The following is a 21,651-nucleotide window of genomic DNA, read 5'->3' as shown; positions in this document are numbered from 1 at the left end:
TAATTGCATTTACAAATCATAAACATCTGATAAAGCAAATGCCAACATTAACTGACTTGGATGTTTCATGCTTTTGCCACCAGGCATCATACCACCTGCCAATACTACTGGCATGTTTAGTTGGCATTTCACTTAACTAGTTCTTATGCTTTTTAGTGTGAGAATATGAGCTATGAGTTTTTCCTATGAGATCTTGTCCTTTAGGGAATGTAAGATGAATAAGAAGCTTAGATAAGTAAGTAGCAGTATATGTCTGGAACAGTGCCAAGGAAAATAATCAGACTTTAAGTAAAGAAGATAAGCAATATATCTATGGTAATTATAGAAGGGGGGATAAAAGAGGAAGATGACTAAGAAAGCAGCTAAATGCCAATGAAAATGGGATCAGTATAAAGCATTTTGCAGGGGGATCCCAATGGGGTGTAACAAAAGCTATCCCTTATTGTTTGATGAAGTTAACCTTGTTAGTATCCATGTAACCCTTAACTGAGCTTCGTTTAAATACGTTTACAAATACTCATTCAGCTTACATTTATCTCACACTAATATATGTAGTGTCAGTGATCATAACAACTGAACAGAAGGCAAACACAGTATCCCACACTTGGTCATCAATTTTGCAGAAAGAACTCACACTGCAGCATAAACTACCATCTGTTTTTGAAACTCTAGGCAATGAACTCATCCACTTGCTTGATAATTATAAGCTTTATTTACTTTCCCTTAGGGTTGTAGGGACTTGCTTGCATTAGTTGCTTCCCATACCAATTGTTGGCCTAAATATGCCCCCCCCCCCCCAAGATAACCATATCAAATCCCTGGAACCTGTGAACAGCATCTTATTTGAGAAGAGGATCTTTGCAAATATATTTTAGTAAAGGGTCTTGAGATGATATAATCCTGGCTTATCTAGGTAGGAAAAGAGGCGAGCATGCAGAGAAGACACACACATAGAAGAGAAAGTGACATGAAGATAGAGGTAGAGACTGGAGTGATGTAGCCACAAACCAAGGAAGCCAAGGAATGTTAAGTGGCACCAGAAGCTGGAAAAGCAAGGAAGGATTCTCTGCTAGAAGTATCAGAGGAAGCATGTCCCTGTCAGCACAGACCTTGATTTCATACTTAGAGACTCCAGGCTTGTGAAATAAATTTGTTTTAATCCACTAACTTGTTTTGTGGTGATTTTTTTTTTTTTTTAACAGCAGCCCTAGTGAACTAGTATGTCAACCAATACATACATATACATACCAACAAACGTTTATACACTATTTGGACCATTATCATATTATTAGTTCAATTTATCCTTAGTCTTAAAATTACTTAGACTCACCTTCTGCTTTCCAAAAAATACTATTGAAAGCTCAAGATCAGCTTCAGGAGAGTAAAAGAAACAACGATTTACAGGATCTGTTTCCATTTGAGATAGTATTCTTTTTTAAAAAAAATTCTTTTTAAGATAATATTCCAATGATCTCTTACTGCTTAACGGATTACCTTAAACTTAGTGGCTTAAAACAAAAGTATCTTTTTTCTTTCACAGTTCTATGGATAAGCTCAGCTGGGTCGTTTTTACATTGAGGCTCTCATATTGAATGAAATCATCACATAGCTGCTGGGGCATGCATAATCTCAAAGCTCTACTGGGCTAGATATTTCATATGACTCATTCTCATGGTGACAAGTGATCCTAGTTGTCCCCTGGGAGGTCAGTTGGGGTTTGGCCTTGGAGCACCTTACATGTATCCATCCTCTTGGTAGCATAGGCTTCTCCTAAGATGGCAGCTAACTTTCCAGAATGAGCTTCCGGAGAGAATGTTTTCCAAAAAACAAGATGGGAAAGTGCCAGGCCCATTCTTCTATACTTTATTGCTCAAGAGGTACAGGTCTTACCCAGATTCAAGGACGTGGAGAAATCAACTCCACTTCTTGATGAGGGAATATCATCAAGGTCACATTGCAGAAATGCATGTGAAATGCGAAATATTTTTTTGACCATCTTTGCAAAAATACAACCTGCTATGCATAGTAATCAGGTTCAAGAAAAACACCAAATTTAGAAAAAATTATTTGTGCTTGAGTAAAAAGGATTAAAATTCAAAGGCGCTTTGAGAAGATAAGCTCCCACAAGAGACTCCTTGTTTAATATAGCATTTATCTAGAAGCCTCAATTATGGCCTCTATTTCTCCCACTTTCCACTAAAAGAAACAAGTTAAATGTTCATCCCCTCCAAAAACTGAGGGCAATGAGCAGTATGTTTTTTTTTTTTTTTTTTTGCAATGAGCAATATTATACTGAGTTCTTTTTCATGACTTATCTAGGCTCACCTTTATGAAAAAGAGTATACCTAAAAATATCTGCATCAAGACCCTTCCTACCATTACTACAGCCTGTTCGTAGACCCAGGGTCACAGGATCTAAGTCACTTAGAAAATTAGGGATCCCTCAGTGGTGCAGCGGTTTGGCGCCTGCATTTGATCCAGGGCGCGATCCTGGAGACCCGGGATCGAATCCCACGTCGGGTTCCCGGTGCATGGAGCCTGCTTCTCCCTCTGCCTGTGTCTCTGCCTCTCTCTCTCTCTCTCTCTCTCTCTAAAAAAAAAAAAAAAGAAAAAAAAAAGAAAATTAGGCAGTTGTTTCTCTGTCCCTAGGGGACTCAACTGTCTCTCTGTCCCACTACCAAATCTTCAAGTATTATTTCTCCCTACCAAGTTACTACTCTTATTAAAGGTATTTCTACCAGGAAATAACTGGGTAAGAATTGGGGAGGTGAAGAGGTTCAGAACTGTGGCACTACATAGCCTTTGGGGGAGTGTGATGCTAAAAAGTAAAATTCTTTTTTTAAAAAGATGTTATTTATTTATTCATGAGAGAGAAAGAGAGGGAGAGAGAGATAAAGAGACAGAGACATAGGCAGAGAGAGAAGCAGGCTCCATGCAGGGAGCCCAATGTGGGACTCGATCCCGAGACTCCAGGACCACACCCTGGGCTGAAGGCAGGCACTAAGCCGCTGAGCCATCCAGGGATTCCAAAAGTAAAATTCTTTTGGTAAGCATAGAGACAGGAAGGGCTTGTTTTGGAGTGAAGGTTCAGAGTAACACAGTTCTAGGCAGTAAAGGTAGGCAATACCGCTACTTCCAGAGAACAGAGGTAAATTTTAAAAACCCTGCAAGAAGCTGAGCATTCTTCTTGGTGTACATCATTCTGCCTTTCAGCTGTACATTTGAGACTAGAAAGGAAACATCACTTGAGTAGACCAAGAACAGGCTACATCAAAGGTCTATGAACAACATTACTGCCAAACAGAACTTGTCTTGTTCAGAAAACACTGTTTTAAGGATCATCACTAAAAATAGTATATGACAAAGTATAAGAGACATTTTAAGAAGTTGTATGATATTCTCATCAGAGTCCAAAAATATCCAGCTACCATAACATGGGAGTAGAAAAAAGAGAGATACATGGAGAAATAGATTTAAAAAAAAAAATATATATATATATAGATAATAATATATATATAGATACTATATATATAGGTAAAAATATATTTTTATATATTTATTTTTACAAATATATTATTAAATTATTTTTAATATTTTTAATATTTATAAATATTTATTAAATATTTATATATATTTTATATATATATAGGGCAAGAAAACATTTTGTTCTCCCCCCCTCAGATTTTTAGGCCAAAGGAAGATGTTAAGTATACTCTCCTTAAGTTTAAGACACTGATTTATTCCTTTAAGAAAAAAAAAGTGCTCAGCTACAAGATGAGAAACAACTGCTAGGTCTAATAATGGTATAAAAAGGCTAGTACCCTTGGATAGTTCTAAGTGTTTTAATTACTAAATCAAGTATGTCAGTAATGGTGTAAATTTAAGGACATGAAAACTCATTCTGCCATATGTTTTTATTGATCTGGCTTAGCTAATTTTTAATATTTTAAGATATTTTAGAAAAAGTAGCAAGAAAGAATAACAAAGGCAGAAAGTAGTTGGAGATCTTTAGTCCCTAGAATATGATGGTACACATTAGTTGAATGATCACAGAGGGGTCCTGGAGCAGAGACAGAGGGATTTCCTATTTTACATGGCAATCAGGCCTGGGAAGAAGTATGGCGGTCTCAGTTAAAGGGGCAAGAAAGTGCAGCCTCATCTGCCTTGGGGTTGAAGTCTCCAGGTGTCAATTGCAATCATTCACTGGTGCATTGTGGGGTCTCAGAGACTTTGGGCAGCTGCAGCATGCCAGAACTTTAGGGCTTGGATAACAGGAAGAGCAAAGAAGGCCTCAGAGCAAAAGAAAAGGACTTGTTACTGTGGAAATCGAGTTTGGAATTTCAGCAATATACATACATCTAGACTGGGATTAAATTCAGTCATGGCTGAAGCCATGAGGGCAATTCATAGTCAATAATGCACAGAAAAATGTTTTGGTGAAGGAAATTTTATGACATACAGGAAACATGCGGGTTCATAGGTTACTTTTTAAAAATGGCATCTGTGTGGCAAGGCCATGCAGAAATGGATATTATCAGAAGCATGTGTGTTCAGTATCCACATGCATCAGGAACATTTTTTTCCTGTCATATTTTTATTATTTTCCTTAATGACACAAAGATTTTATTTATTTATTTATTTTTATTTATTTAAAGATTTTATTTATTTATTCATGAGAGACAGAGAGAGAGAGAGGCAGAGACACAGGCAGAGGGAGAAGCAGGCTCCATGCCGGAAGCCCGACGTGGGACTGGATCCCAGGACTCCAGGATCACACCCTGGGCCAAAGGCAGGCGCTAAACTGCTGAGCCACCCAGGGATCCCCTAGATTTATTTTAATTACAGCCATTTGCCTAACCAGAAGTATTAATGTGATTTAAAAGAAAAAACAAATGCAATTTTAGCTTTTGGAAAACTTAAAAGTCTAAAGTTTTTTAACAATCTATGAAATGAAAAAAAAAATCTATGAAATGTTTATATTTTCTGATTTTCAGTGTTGTAGATAATACTGCCTTGAATTGTAGCTTACCTACTTGATTTTCTGAAAGCCTGTGTGCTGAATAAACCTGCAGAAAAAAATACTGAGAAATATATTCTACAATGTTTTTATTAATAAATTCATAGAGAGCCTCCTCTGTTATCTAAGAGAGAAGTCTAAGAGTCTAAGACTGGCTGTTCCAATCTTTCTATGCCAGCTATAGTATGTGAAAACATCTTGTGATAATCTGTGCATTAGAGATGCACTTCATTGAAGCCATTAGCTTTATCTTTTCCCCCTTTTTATAAGTTTTAGAGCAATATTGGAGTTATCACAGGATTCATTGTACATGTTTCCCAAGCTAATTTTGTGTCGAACGATCACTTAGTGCTCTTGGTCATAGTTCTTTGTGCAAATCTGGTGAGGACTATGGAGCATCTTCTCTGAGCAAAAGCTGAGACATCAGCTTTGTATACAATTGTACAAAGTTCAGAGATCACCGTGCCTTGTCATGGAATAGTTTCAAATGTAGTCCAGTCCTTATTATTGTGGAGGCCAAGAAAAATCAAGGCCATTCCACCTCAAGTTTAGCGTTATCACAAGTACAGCCATCCCAGGCCCCTGTGAATAAGAGCTGAACTTTACCTTACTTCAGTTACAGGAAGAAAACAGCTTACAGCTTAACATCCTAGAAAGCCTCATGTTAGAATAAAAACAGCCCAAGCCAAGGGCAGGAAGCCCCTATTAGAATGAGAACAGAGCTCAATGCCCTTGAAAGCCCCATATCAAAATGTAAACAGAACTTGAGAAATTCCTCCACCCCTTCTGAAGATCCCCTAGACCAGTCTATAAAAAACTAAGCTGAAACCCACCTAGAGCTTGTAAATAAACCCTCGTGTGTTTGCATTGGTGTCGGCTCCTTGGTGGTTTCTCGGATTCGCGATCTTGGGCACAACAATTATGTGTTTGCAAAACAGTGAAACATATGGGAAAAGATTTATTCAAAGCAGAGGTTATTAACAATTATGCTGAAATAAGCTTAATTTCAATTTCCACTAAATTAAAATTATTTATTTCTCATGCACTTTTGACCCATTAAGACAATTGATCAGACTTAGCTGTGTTTTGTCAGGTCAGTAGGTATGTTTGACTGACACAGAAGGACCACCCGTCTCTTCTCCCCCAGTTGGATGGAGACATTGCGTACACAGGAAAGAGTCAATTTCTATTCACGTGGCACCAACATATTTCCAAATGGTTCTTGAGTTTACAACTAAATCCTGATTTAAATAGAAATGCTCTTTCTGAATTGGTATGTTAAAGAATACCATGCTTTCTTATTCAAAGCAACTTCCTCTTATGAACTCTAACCCTGATCTTGTACCAGTACCTACTCAGAGCTCTTTTATCTTCTTTCCTTTTCATCCAGGTTTTTCTATTTGAAATTTCTGTCATGCTTTATGGTTGTATATCTCATCTGGAATTTTTTCTCTTAAAGGGATGGGTCATCTGCAGTGCTCTTCTGGCCTTACCACATATATCAACTCTCTATTTGTGGCAATGGCTATTTAAAAACTCTCTCATCACAAGCTAATCCTTTTTGTGATGTCTTTCTCTAGTTACTATAACAACAGAAGACCTGGTCAAAATTCATTATCCAGTGTTCTGATAAGCCGAAGAACTTCCAGAAATGCCAGTTTATAGGAGTTATTTAAAGGAACAAAACGAACAACAGATGATTTTTAGAACATTTATAGACTATTATCACATATATTTTATATTATAGATATAATATAGAGCATAAATTATATTTATTATAGATATATAGACTATATCATAAAATATATAGGTTTAGAGTTGTAAGGGGCCTTCGATTTCTTCTGTTCCTCCTCCCTACCAGGAAATATTTTGTATTGTAGCATTCACAGGTGGCCGCCTAACCTTGGCCTGCAAACTTCCTATGATAGGACATCCTCCCCTTTTGGTACAACCTATTCATTATTAATGATCATACAGTTCTTTGTGTTGCTTAGAAATACATTCCCAGCAACTTCTACACATTAATTCTTATGTCAGGTTACTCTTCACTAAATAAGGGGGTTATATTTTTAATCTGTAGAGAACCAAATATTTGAGTAGAGGTATTTTTTAAGTCATCATCTCTATTTTTGCCTACCTAGGAACCACTTCTAGTTTTCCAATGGGAAACTTTCTTCATCCTATTCTCCATTGATATGGTTTACCATGGGGTGAAATGTTTCTTTCTCCCAAATCTCTAGGATGTGCAAATAACAGGGCTACTCTCATTCAACATATTCAGCATTCCTCTGGCCACAGTGATTATTTTGGTCACAGGCTAGTGATCCAAGTTGCTCCAGTGGAATTCTATACCAGCACTTCTATGAAAAATATCCATCTTTTGGAGTTGCTAAAATGCTGGAATATGAGCTTGGAACTGTGGGGACAGCCCACATGACTAAACGATGGTGACACAAAGAAAGCAGAGCCTTAAGACAGAAACAGAGCTCTGACCACGTTGTTAAAACCCTTAGAGCTAGCCTGTTGGTTAAGCTATGTTGCTTCTTGACCTTTTAGGAGGTGAACCAGAAAATTATGCTTAAGCCAGTCTGTGTTTCTACTGGTTGCCCCTAAAGAGTCTTGAGCAATACAATTATATTTTTCTGAGTCATTTTTTTCTTATCTAAAACTTTATGGCATGACTATCAGACCTTTTCATCTGAGTCACACTATGCTATACATGCTCTCAATTTTCAATGTCTTCATGAAAATGGAGTACCTAGAATGGGCCACACAGTGCAGTAGATGAGAACAGAATACACTCAAGTGGAATACAGTTAAACATTTTCCTTCCTGCTTTATGCTCCACGTCATCACTGACAAAGAACTAGATTGCCTTAAACTTTTATCCACCATTTTATTGCTGCTTGCCATCCTGTTGACTTATATGACACTTGAATTTCTTAGGCCTTCTTCACACAAACTTCTATTAAGCTATTCCTTATCTCTTCATCTTTGCTTCCAGTCCTTTCCCAAGCTACCCAGATGTGTATATCCATGTATCTGATCTTCTGAAATAGTTTTGAATTTTGAGCTTACACAAGTAACTCAATGTCTCAGAGCTTCAGTTTGCCTTATTATAGAATTATAAGGTATTGCTTAGGATGCTTTTGATGACAGATGCTAGAAACTCCAAATTAAAATGGCCAATCAACAAGAGGACATATTATCCCTAACAAAAAGTCTGCAGCTTTCAGGAAGATAACAGGGTAGGAGGATCCTGAGCTCATTTTGTCCTCACTGCTCCCCTCCACCTCTATTGTCCATGCAGCTGACTCTGTAAATGGCCTGAAGATTGGTAAAATTGATCTTCCACAGCTAGTTGTAGAGAGAAGGAAGCATTGTAAAGGGTTTGAGGGGCAGAGAAACAGTTGGGAACCAAGCCACCATGGCAACCAAACACAACTGGAAAGGTTATCAATAGCACTGAGAAGTGAGAGAACCATATTGCATGCTGGGTACCTGCATTACTGGGGATCCCCCCTTAGAAGATGAATGCCTATAATATGTTATAGACTTATTATAACATATTGATTATATGAGTCAGACTCAATGTTCTGACTTTGAACACCAGCAAGACTTAACTCAGGGAGACAGGGTATGAGAAGAAACAGAGACCTTGCTCTTTAAGGGCCACTAGACTAAATAACTCAGCCTCAGACACAGCACAGAATCCACAGTTTGTAAAGCTTCAGAGTTTATGTATAAGAGATTTACTGACTGAACTTAGAACATGTGCTGGAAGGGAAGGGATCTTCAGGAGATTTCTTCAGGAACAAAAGGGCTGTGGGCACTTTTTCTTCCCCTCCTGCAATTTAGATAGCCAGATGCTTATAGGAATGAGTTCTAAGATTCTTTGTCTCCCTTGCTAGGACTATGTGCCCTTATGCCATGCTTCCCTAACAACTACCCATCCCACCTGCCCACCTTAATAGGCTTCCCTCCAGCAGCTCCAGCCCCATCACACTCATCAGGCAGTCCCAGCTGGGACACCACCACTCAAAAGTGAGTCCCACCTCTGGAGGAGGTGGAGGGAGGTAATTGAATAATCCAGGCTAAAAGTGTTGCCTCTAGTCAGCCTCTTAGCTGGTTGCACAAGGAGGAAGTTCTGCTCTTCAATGAAGTTGCAGTGTGGCTGAGAAGCTTATTGCTGGCACACAGGCTGTTGGGTGGGCCCTGTCCACAAATGAAACCATAGCACCACATTCTGGGCTCTTAACAGCAAAGGGAGCAAACCTTGCCCAGTAGACCCACAGAAGGCAAAGCAGATCATTGCAGCTAGTGGGGCTAAAGGTAATCATGGGGCCACTATAACAAGAGCCCACAGGAAGCTCACACAAGGATACCACTGGAGCACCTGGTCCTGGTGACTAGGAAAGATTGGGCTATAGGACCTCTTTCATACAAAGCCACTACTTTCAAGACTAGGAGACCTACTTAATTCATAGAAACAAACACAGAGAGTTCATTAAATGAGTAGACAGAGGAATAAGTCCCAATAAAAAGAAGACAAAAAACTAAAGTAAAATGCCTAAATAAAATAAAGATAAAATATGCCTGACAGAGACTTCAAAATAATGGTCATTAAGATACTCATTGGACTTGAGAAAAGAGTTTATGCATTCCGTGAAAACTTCCACAAAGGTAAAAAAATAACCACCGGTCAGAGCTGAAGAATCTAATGTTTCAAATGAAAAATACACTAGAGGAAATCAACAGGATGCAGAATGGTCAGTGATCTGGAAGACAGGGTAATGGAAAACAACTAAATTTAACAGCAAAAAGAAAAAGTTAAGGGAACTCTGCAACATCAAGCATAGTAGCATTCATGTTACAAGGATTCTAGAAGGAGAAAAGAGAAGGGGATAGACAACTTATTTGAAGACATAGTACCTGAAAACTTCCAGAATCATAGGAATTAACAAACACAGGTCTAGTAAGCACAGAGAGTCCTTAACAAAATCAATCCCCGGAACACAACAAGAAACATAATAAAATTGCAAAAAGAAGTAAAAAAGAAAAATTTTAAAGCACTGTAAGACAAGGAAACTGTTTCACACAAGGGAAACCCTATAAGGCTACTGACTAATTCTTCAGCAAAAACTGCAGGCTAGAATTAGTGGCACGATATATTTAAGTGCTAAAATGAAAAACCCTTCAACCATAATACTCTATCCAGCAAGGTTATCCAGAATAGAAGGAGAGAAAAAGACTTTCCCAGACAAACAAAAGTTAAGGGAGCTCATCACCACTAAAACAGCCTTACAAGATATGTTAAAGGGAATTCTTTAAGTGGCAAGAAAATGCCAAAACCAGAAGAAGATTATTAAAACATTTCACAAGTAAAAGCAAACAGAGTAAAGGTAACAATCACTTATAAAGCCAGTATGGAGGTTAAAACAAAGTTGTAAAATCAATTCTACCTACAAAAATGAGTCAAAGGATACACAAAATATATGTAAAATATGACATCATATCTATAAAATGTTAGGGGGGATGGGAGCAAAAATATAATGCTTTTAGAATGTGTTTTAACTCATGCAACCATCAATTTAATACAGACTGCTATATATGTAAGATGTTACATATGAACTCAATGGTAACCAGAAATCAAAACCTTGCAATAGATACAAAACAAAATAAAGACAAAGGAATCCAAGCCTAATAACTGAGAGAGCTATCAACCACAAAGAAAAAGAGCAAGAGAAGAAAAAAAAAAGGGAAGAACTACAAAACAGTTAACAAACAATGAGCAAAATGGCAATAACTGACATATCAATTACTTTAAGTATAAATGGACTGAGCAGCCTGGGTGGCTCAACGGTTTAGCATCTGCCTTCAGTCCAGGGCCTGATCCTGGAAACCCGGGATCGAGTCTCACATCAGGCTCCCTGCATGGAGCCTGCTTCTCCCTCTGCCTGTGTCTCTGCCTTTCTCTCTCTCTCTCTGTGTGTCTCTCATGAATAAATAAATAAAATCTTTAAAACAATAAATATAAATGGACTAAATGCTACAATTAAAAGACTGAATGGATAAACAGAACGTAAGACCATCTCTATGATGCCTGTAAGAGACTTACTTCAGACCTAAAGACACATATAAATTGTAAGTGAAGGAATAGAAAGATGTTCCATGCAAATGGAAGCACACACACACAAAAAGCTAGAATATAAAACAAATACTATAGGGACACTTGGGTGGCTCAGTCAGTTAAGGATCCGTTCAGGTCATGATCTCAGGGTTGTAAGATCCAGCCCCATGTCAGGCTCCATGCTTGGCATGGATCCTGCTTAGGATTCTCTCTCACTCTGACCCTTCCTACCATCAATCAATCAACCAATCAATCAGTTGATCAAATACTATAGCCAGAGACAAGAAGGGCATTACATAATGATAAAGGGATCAATCTAACAAGAGGATTTAATTGTGACTATCTATGTACCCAACATAGGAGAACCTGAATACATAAAGTAATTATTAATATACATAAAGAAAGAACTTGACAGTAATGCAATAATACTAGGGACTTTGACACCTCACTTGCAGCAATGGATACATCAGCCAGACAGAAAATCATCAATGAAACAGTGCCTTGAAGGATACACTGGACCATATGGCCCCAAAAGATAGGTAGCATTCTAGTCATAAACAGCAGAATATACATTTTTTTCAAGTACATGAGGAATATTCTCCAGGATAGATCACATGTTAAGCCACAAAACAAGTCTCAATAAATTTTAGAAAGCTGAAATGACATCTTTTCTGATACAGTGATATGAAACTAGAAATCAATTACAAGAAAAAACTGAAAAGAGAAACCCACATTCACATGGAAGCTGAACAACATGTTACTAAATAACCAATAGGTCACTGAAGATATCAAATAGGAAATATAAAAACACATGGAGATGAATAAAAATGCAAACTAGGGTCCCATATCTTTGGGATACAGTAAAAGCAGTTCTGAGTGAGAAGTTTATAGTGTTATAGGTCTATCTCAAGAGAGGAGAAAAATCTCCAATAACTTAAGTTTACAACCAAAAAAGCTAGAAAAAGAACAAACAAGGCCCAAAGCTAGTGGAAAGAAGGAAATAATAAAGATTAGAGCAGAAATAAATGCAATAGGAACTAAGAAATATAGAAAACCTCAAGGAAACCAAGAACTAGTTCTTTGAAAAGATAAACAAAATTGATGAACGTTCAACCAAACTTATAAAAAATAAAGTAAAATCAAAAATGAATGAGGAGAAATAATGGACACCACAGAAACACAAAGAATTCTAATATTATGATAAATCATATGTCAATAAATTAGATAACCTTGAAGAAATGGGTATATTTCTAGAAACATGCAATTTTTGAAACTGAACAGACCAATTACTGGTAATGAAATTGAACTAGTAATCACAATACTCCCAACAAATGTCCAGGACTATATGGGTTCACAGATAAATTCTACTATGTACCTAACAAAGAGTTAATACATATTCTTCTCAAACTATTACAAAATAGAAGAGGAAGGAAAACTTCCAAAATCATTCTACAAGGTCACTATTTTTAAATAAGATTTTATTTATTTATTCATGAGAGACACAGAGAGAGGCAGAGACATAGGCAGAGGGAGAAGCAGGCTCATGGTAGGGGAGCCTGATGTGGGACTGGATCCCAGGACCCTTGGGATCATGACCTGAGCCAAAAGCAGATGCTCAACCACTGAGCCACCCAGGTGCTCCTACAACATCAGTATTGTGGACACCAAAACCAGATAAAGACAATAACAAAAAAGGTACATGTCAATATATCTGATGAATACAGATACAAAATCCTCAACAAAATATTAGCAAACTGATTTCAACAATACATTAAAAGGATCATTCACCATAATCAAGTGATATTTATTCCCGGGATATAAGTTTGGTTCAATAGTTAGGAATCAATCTATGTGATACATTTCATCAATAAGAGGAAAGATAAAAACTAGTATCTCAATAGATGCAAAAAAATCATTTGACAAAAATCCAACAGCTGTTCATGACAAAAACACTCAGCATATGCCCTCTATGTAGGCATATGTACTTAAAGACAATATATGAAAAACCCACAACTATTATCATAGTCAATGGTTGAAAACCGACAGCTTTTCCTCCACAATCAGGAACAAGACAAGGATGTCCACTCTTGCCACTTTTATTCAACATAGTACTGGGAGTCCTAGAGGTAGTAATCACATACAAAAAAGAAATAAAAGGCCTCCAACTTGATAAATCACAAGCAAAACTGTGACTCTTTGCACACAACATGCTTCTGTATGTAGAAAACCCTGAAGAGTCTACCAAAAAACTATCAATCAATAAATTCAGTAAAGTTTCAGGATACAAAATTAACATACAGATATCTGTTGCCTTTCCATGCACTAATAATGAACTAGCAGAATAAGAGATTAGGAAAACAATCTTGTTTATAATTACACCAAAAATAATAAAATACCTACAAATACATGTAACTAAAGAGGTTAAAGACTTATACTCTGAAAACTATAAAATATATATTATAGAAATTGTAGCACACACAATGGAAAGATATGCCATGCTCATAGATTTGGACAACCAGTATTGTTAAAATGCCCATACTACCCAAAACACTCTAAAGATTTAATGTCAAATTTGTCCTATCAAAAAACAAATAGCATTTTTCACAGAACTAGAAAATCCTAAAATTTATATGGAACCAGAAAAAAACCTGGATCGTCAAAGCAATCTGAAAAAGAACAAACCTGGAAGTATAACAATCCCAGATTTTAAACTATACCACAAAGCTAAAGTAATCAAAACAGTATGATACTGGCACAAAAACAGACACATATCAATAGGACAGGACAGAGAACCCATATATAGACTCGTGTCTATATGGTCAATTAATCTATGACTAAGGAAGCGATAGTATTACAATTGTGAAAAGATAGTCTCTTCCACACATGGCGTTGGGGAAACCGGACAGCTACATACAAAAGGATAAAACTGGACCATTTTCTTACACCACACACAAAAATAAATTCAAAATGGATTAAAGGACTAAATGTAAGACCAAAAAACCATGAACATCATAGAAGAAAATATAAACAGTAATGTAGACAGTAATCTCTTGAACAGCATTGTTAGCAATATTTTTTTTTCTAAATACGTTTCCTCAGGCAAGAGAAACAAAAGCAAAAATAAACCAGTGGAATTACACCAAAACAAATGGTTTTGCACAGCAAAGGAACCATTCACAAAACAAAAAGGCACCCTAAGTAGGAGAAGATATTTTCAAATGGTATATTTTGCAAGGGGTCAAGAGCTAAAATACATAAAAAAAACTTGCACAACTCAACACCAAAAATAAAAAGTACTCAGAATAAAAAACGGACAGCAGACCCGAATAGCCATTTTTCCAAAGATGACACATATAGGGCCAGCAGACACAAGGAATGATGCTCAACATCACTAATCACCAGGAAAATACAAATCAAAACAACAAGATACCAACTTAAACCAGAGGCAATGACTAATATCAACGGGCCAAGAAATTCCAGGTGTTGGGGAAGATGTGGAGAAAAAGGAGTCTTTGTATGCCATTGGTGAGAAAGCATATTAAACAGGCCAGGAGCAGACAGCGAATACTGAGAAGTAGCATAGAGATTTCTCTGATCGGTGACATCGAGCCACTCATCAAATTGCTTACGATTTGGTTTTTTAGTGACTTCATTTCATTAAAATGTCATTTAGCCTTATTTTTCCATCTTATCCAAAAGCATGTCTTAAGAGACTATAAAAAAATTGGCTTCAAAGTGGCTTATATACACCTCTCTAGAAAAAAAAAATATAGAGGAAATTATATGTCCTGGTATTTTATTGACAATACCCAACATTCTAATGGAGTGCCTACCTTGTGTCACATACTGTTCAAACTATTTCACCTGAACAGGTGCTACTACCATTATTGCTGTTTTACAGAGAGGGTCACTAAGTGCAAAGAACTCAAAAGGCTTGCTCAGGGCCATGCAACTGGTAAATGGAGGTAAGGCAGATTCTAAAATAAATGGAATCTCTACTAATGGGCACCACCATATAAACAGCACAATCACAGAAAATGGCCATGATTCTAATACCAGTACTCTACTGGGATACCAGTAATCACGCTGGTACCTGAAATGCTCTCTCTCTCTCTCACACACATACACATACATTCATTACAGCCTTTAAATGTTACACATTGCAGGAAGTTCTAGTTCTTTGAAAATGGTTAAACAAGCCAAGGTGCATAGAACAAGGTCTATCAGTGTCTAGTGAACCAACGTACGGAAGAGGGCCGTCATGAAGGCCACCAGAAGCGTTTTATGTAGAAAAAGCTCATTTTAATACTGTATTGCCTCTTTAATATTTTAGTAACCATTTCATGTAGAAACAATTGCAAATGTTTGCAATGACTTTTGTAATTACACAACGGATTGGAACTGGAGTGAGACAGTGAGGGATGACAACTGGGAGAACAGGAATTGGCATTATACTAATTAAATTCAGTATCTAAGCACTCTGTCATTATTCTGTCCTAGTTGTTATAATCAAGTTGCCACATTTTCATCTATGGGTATTTCTTTATTAGAAAAGAAATTTACCATTCACACTAGAGACTGCAGAAGGAAATTAACTTAATCTTGTAATTCTAGGACAAATTTCACAATAAAGGATGCTTAAATTTTCAGAGAGTGCATGTGTGTGGGGGGAAGCAAAGAAAATCATTCAGAGTGGTGTTTTTCGAATTTAGCTACTTTCACAGACATTCCTGTGGGAGAGGCTTCCAAATTTTCTGTAATAATGCTTTAAATGATTTTACTTTTGTTTATAATCTAAACAAATTAATACACACTTGTTCAAGATTACCTGGAAGACCACGCTACCCAACAGAGTTGCCCGCTGATCACAGCATCTGCTCTTCTACATCTGATCTCTGTCAAGCGAAGGCCAACCATGCTAGACTTCTCCTGGGGTGCTTCTCAGACTCCATCCTCAAGACCCCCTGGTGACTAATGTCTATGTGACCAAAACATACCGAGTAAATAAAATCCTCTTTGCTTGAAGTTAAGGACTGTCTTCAAAGTATCTTGGGTCCCTTGCCTCTGGTTTTGAGGACTTTTCAGGGTCTGGCCTCTCACTGAACTTATTTTATCTCCTGCTCACTTGTTTGTTCTTTGCAACTTAGCCAGGAGCCTTGCATCGCAAGAGCAAATTCATCAGTACTTCACGAATGCTCCAGATCTACCTGGCCATGAATCTTAGCCAGCCTAGGGCAGCTTGGCAGAGGAGTTAGGCATGGGTCTTTGGCTGTCATTTGTTTCTCTGACACTATGTGTTAGGTCTACTGCACCAACAGGTGTTCTAATGGGCTCCTCTTTCCCACAGAAATACATCAGGTAAAAACTCAAAAATCATTTTTTAAGCCCTGAAAATAGGACACTAGCCTCAAGCATTCTACAACACAGAAGCAGCAAGTTATGCTACCTTAATTATGAATGCATCAGGTATGAAGGCCATCCCATCCTTCTGGATCTCTCATGTAAAGTACATAAAGGCCACTTGCCAGCCTTTCATAAGGGGGTCAAGAAACCTCAGTATTTCCTGAGGCTCCCTTTGCTGTGCTAGGGCTGAGGCTGCCTTCCCCAAGGGAGCATGCATTTAACTCAGTGGTTCTATTTTGAACATACATCGGATTCACTAGGGAGGTTTGGCTATACCAGAGATTACTGGCCCCCGTTCGTTTCATTCTGACAAGTTTCCAGGTGATTCTGGGAGCTCACATTGGGAAGGCTTCTTAAAAATAAAGGCATGGGTTGCCTGGGTGGCTCAGCAGTTGAGAGTTTGCCTTTGGCTCAGGGCTTGATCCCAGGGTCCTGGGATCGAGTCCCACATCAGCGCCCACCCCTCCCCTGCAGGGAGCCTGCTTCTCCCTCTGCCTGTGTCTCTGCCTCTCTCTCTGTGTCTCTCATAAATAAATAAAATATTAAAAAAAATAAGGGCAGGAGATAAAAAGCCACATTTCAGATATTCTGTTACATCTTAGGATTTTTGGATTCAAGGAACAGAAATGATTTTAATTAACTTAGGGTAGTAGACACCATGTGGCTCCCAAGCAGACCTCCTTTTTCAGCCAACACACCTATTCCCTAACAGCTCCAAGTCCTGTGGTATTGGCTTCTATTTCTTTTCAGCGAATTGCCTTTGACTCCTGAGAGCCACTTCTGCAAGCAACATGTAAGGATGTTGGATGTCTCACACCTACTTCCCCTTACTTCCTCCCAACTGACAAATGTAGAGGTACCCAAGTGCCCTTGACTCAAGGTAGGGCAACTCTGTGGTACAATTTTGCTCGAAAGTTGTTCTGTCCCATGTATTCCAGTCACATGTGGGCTATTGAGCCCTTGAACATGGCCAGCTGGAACTGAGATGTGTTGGAAGTAAAAGATACAGAGATTTCAAAAAATTACTAAGAAAGAAGGAATGTAAAATGTGACATGCATTATTTTTAAAGTACTGATTACACATTGAAATGACAATACTGTGTATATTTGAGATTAAATAAAAATAAAATAAAATAAAATAAAATAAAATAAAATATGCTAAAAATGAATTTCACCTGTTTCTTTTTACACATTATGTTTTTATTGGATTATACTGGTCCAGAGCCTGCGCCGTTGTATGGGTCAGACCAAGGCTAGACTTGACACCACATATACTCATCTCTGGAAGATCACATGAGTAGAAGACTGAGGTCAGCTAGCCAGTGGCAAGTCATGATCTCTTAAACAGTTTCCTCTCTGAACCATTTCTTGAATCCAGAATCCACCAACTAAAGGAGAGACTGGGTCTTCATGAGGAAAGATCCTACAATGCTATGAAAAAAATATATAGTACTGTATATACTTGATTCTTCCAGCACTCCCCCAAAAGACACTTGCAGCCATTTATTAAAGGTAAAAATAAACCAGGGAAAAGGGAACACCTATACCGTTTGAAGGCTGTTGGGTACACGATCCATACTATCAACCACACCAGGGAACCGTCATTGACCCCGTTAGAATAGGGGCATACCAAGGTCCAGTAATAAATGGAGCTGTCATCACATTCATCTCACAGTGGGTTCTTTAGGTCCATGTCCCCAGTTCCTAAGTATATATTCAAAACGGAACTCACATATTTGTTCTTTGACTCCTTAAACCCAAGCTCGAGAGCCCAACTAGATCCCCTGAAGATATGCCCTTCCTCCTCCTGCCAATCCAGTAAGTAATAACTTATCTCAGGGAAAATTACAGACATTACCACCACACTAAAAGGCTTAAAGAATGCAAGGAGAGCTTTCTCAATCAGACCTCCATTCAGTTTACTGGTCCATCACTTGCAAAACCTGGATGGATCATGACCTGTGTCAGTGTATTATCACACGCTTAACCAAGTAGCAGCGCCAATTGAAGTCCCTAGTACATAGTTTGGATCTACTCATTTGTAAATGTATTTTTTCCCATACTCACCAGGAAGAATAAGAAGGAAGTTGTCTTTCTACTTAACAGCCAACAGCATACTTCACGGTCTATCTCCAGGTCAGTGTTAACTCTTCCATGCGCTGTAGAATGCAATTGAATGCGAACTGGGCAGGTCGGACATTCTGTAAGACATTACTTTCATTCAGAGTTTTTATGGCCTACTGTAACTCTTCAGAATGCCCTGGTAAAGCACACATATAAAATCTCACAGTAACTCAGAAGGCTGCTACACTGGTAAAGATGTTAGATGCCCAGTGAGCTAATGTATGCCGAGACATCCTCTGCAATGTGAAGGACAAGATGCTAGCTACAACCTGATCTCCTACTATTAAGAGATCAACAAAATGCCTGGTAATCATCTAGGGCTTTTTGATGTTGCACTTTCGAGTCCTGTTAGGACCATTTATTAGGTAAAGTCAACCTCTGCTAGTTTTCAGTGAGGTCCAGAACAAGCAAAGGCTCTAGTAGGCTGAGGCTGAAGTACAAGCAGCTCTGCTACTCGAGTCCTATGTTATTAGAGATATCTGTGGCAGGCACTAAACCACTGAGCCACTTAGGGACTCCCAAAAGATTTCATTTATTTATTCATGAGAGAGACAGAGATAGAGAGAGAGAGGCAGAGACACAGGCAGAGGGAGAAGCAGGCTCCATGCAGGGAACCTGATACAGGACTCGATCCTGGGACTCCAGGATCACGTCCTGGGACAAAAGCAGGCACTAAACTGCTGAGCCACCCAAGGATCCCCCAACTACTGTAATTTTTGAGCTCGAGAGGAAACCCCAGGGACGTGCATTAGCCTTCCCTGAACATAGTAGACAGAATAATGGCCCCTCCAAAAATTTCCATGTCCTAATCCCAGAGCCCATGTGAACATCCATGCTTTAATCCTGAAAGCTCTATCTTACATCTCACAGGGGACTTTGAAGATGTGACTAAGCTTAAAGATCTTGGGATGGGAAGAGTTGCCTGGATTATCCAGGTAACTGGATTAACTGGATAACCTAAAATGGCACTTAAAATCAGAAATACATCCACACTGTGGTTACAGAGACAATAGACAAAGGGGGAGGGAGCACCAGTGTGAAAGCATAGTGACTGGCATTGATGAGGTCTAAGGAAAACCACGAGCCAAGGTATGTGCTTGGCCTCTACAAACCAGGAAAGGCCCTCAGCTGGCAGCCAGCGGGAGTCAGAGCAGCTCAGTATTAAAAGGAACTGAATTCTGCCAAAAACCTACAGAAAAAAAAAAGATAATGGTCTTTGACGCTCCAGAAAGGAATGCAGCCCTGGCAACATTTTCATTTTAGCCCAGTAAGACTGTGTTAGATTAACCAGCTACACAAATGGTAAAGTTATACATTTGTGTTATTTAGACCATTTTATTGTGGTAATTTGGGGCTGCTGCCCACAGGTAACTAGACTTCTCTGGTCTTTAGCTCTTCATCTGCAAAACAGTCTACTACTGAGGACGAAATGAGATGCAGGGGACAGCACCCGAAACACTTTAAAATGCTGTATAAACAAGAGATAATATTCGATTTAGAACTAGTTGATGTGGTAATCTCAGGGGAGGTACTTTTGATACAAATAGCCAATTACACTGATTATTTCTAATGCTTGAAAGTTTAGTAAGGTAAAGGAAATAAATAATTTCCAATTCTGTTTTGGTACATTAATGTTTAGCAAAATCTAAACTTAATAGAGTCATGAGGATACACATAAAAAGCCCTGTTAGTGAAGATTATATACATGTCACAGTAAGAATAAGAGACAGAATTATTGCTATTTTAATATAACTTGTGTGGACAGGTAATTAACAAGTGCTACCAGAAACCAAAGGGCAGATTCCATTTCCATTTTAGTGTATTGAGTTTGATTTGATTATGCTGATTCTCAAGCACCAACAGCTACTTAGTATTATCAGTCTCTTGGTCCTGATTTCTTAATCACCCCAGTAATACAAAATAGCTGCTTATTTCTTGAACATGGTTCATTAGCTTGGCTCATTAATTTTCAAAGGCGCCACAGATCTTAAATAGGTAAGTGGATGGGCCACCCTTTGCTTTGGGAGATAATCATTTCCAAAGAGACTTTTAAAATTTAGGCCAGTTCATTCTAATTTTTTTTTTTTTTTAAGGAAAATTGGACCTTGGCAGTTAAGCATCTTAAGCCAGGGAGTATTTGTTACAAGAAATCTAGCTATCCAAGCTAGTTTCAGTGAAGGGAGATAACTTCAGGGATCCCACAGGCAACTTCAAAGGTATAAAGACTGAAATACAATTATATTTATAAAACCAGGACTTGAGAAATGAGAAAATTTTATCCACCTTTTACGGAGCTTTTGGTCTTTACCTTCTGCTTGTCTCTAAGTGCTTTCTCCACCTATATGCAGAACTCTTTTTTCTACTGAGAGGCAGGCATACACATAACTAAAGTCACTGTCTCAGGCCAATTTCTGTGCCACTGAAATCAATTGTACATATTATTTCTTCCCTGATAGCACTTTTTAGTTTAAGTGTAGAGAATGTGATTGATTGCTAGCTGGTTAGAGAATTAGATACTGTAAGTCGGATGGTTACTCCTAGTTCAAGGAACTGTCGTGTTGAGGTCACACAGTCCATATTTGGCTGTAGTGGTCTCCAGCTTCTAAGTGGGGTCCTCCAAGCTCCCAGTGAAGAGTGTATGGGGAGGCAGACACCTTCTTTATATTTAATCTCACTTAAAGGTTTAGTTTTTTGCACTTGAAGAAGGAGTCAATTTCCTATTAGTAAAAAACCTTAGTCAAGGGCATAAAGCTAACTTCAAAGCATTATATATTGCCTTCTTTCATAAGGAACTAATGAATTAAGCTAGCAAAAGATCTCATCACCAACATACATGTCATAAATATTGTTGCAAGTAATAATTTTTGTCCTTTCTTAGTTTATAATTCTAATCATTCTACAGTCATTTCTGTTAAAAATATGAATAATATGTGTTCAGAGTTGGGATTATACCAAGGTTGCTGTTTTTTCCCTTAAG

At 38.1% G+C, this 21,651-nt stretch overlaps 2 long non-coding RNA genes across 8 annotated transcripts in view; one reads left to right on the top strand and one right to left on the bottom strand.

Annotated features, from left to right (window-relative positions):
- The window catches only part of LOC112660308 (uncharacterized), a 69,241-nt gene that overhangs the window by 28,554 nt on the left and 19,036 nt on the right, over nucleotides 1-21,651 (bottom strand). For 3 of the 5 annotated variants that reach the window (XR_004813896.2, XR_003136837.3, XR_004813895.2), the window contains exons 5-6: nucleotides 18,618-18,751; nucleotides 15,976-16,125 (exon numbers count right to left, since the gene is read on the bottom strand). This is a non-coding gene — a long non-coding RNA (uncharacterized LOC112660308). Of the gene's footprint in view, nucleotides 1-5,850; nucleotides 5,923-15,975; nucleotides 16,126-17,731; nucleotides 17,982-18,617; nucleotides 18,752-21,651 lie in introns of those variants that run through there. The other 2 variants (XR_007406719.1, XR_003136836.3) reach the window with 2 other exon arrangements.
- LOC112660307 (uncharacterized) overlaps nucleotides 1-21,651 on the top strand; it is a 283,140-nt gene that overhangs the window by 255,814 nt on the left and 5,675 nt on the right. For 2 of the 3 annotated variants that reach the window (XR_007406712.1, XR_003136835.3), the window contains exon 3: nucleotides 18,621-18,686. This is a non-coding gene — a long non-coding RNA (uncharacterized LOC112660307). Of the gene's footprint in view, nucleotides 1-18,620; nucleotides 18,687-20,767; nucleotides 20,891-21,651 lie in introns of all 3 variants that reach the window. The other variant, XR_007406713.1, reaches the window with a different exon arrangement.

Source organism: Canis lupus, chromosome 2, assembly GCF_003254725.2.
Source record: "Canis lupus dingo isolate Sandy chromosome 2, ASM325472v2, whole genome shotgun sequence".
Classification (NCBI taxonomy): domain Eukaryota; kingdom Metazoa; phylum Chordata; class Mammalia; order Carnivora; family Canidae; genus Canis; species Canis lupus.
The sequence above is the reverse complement of the archived record's forward strand: the minus strand, read 5'-3'. Positions and strand labels throughout refer to the sequence as shown.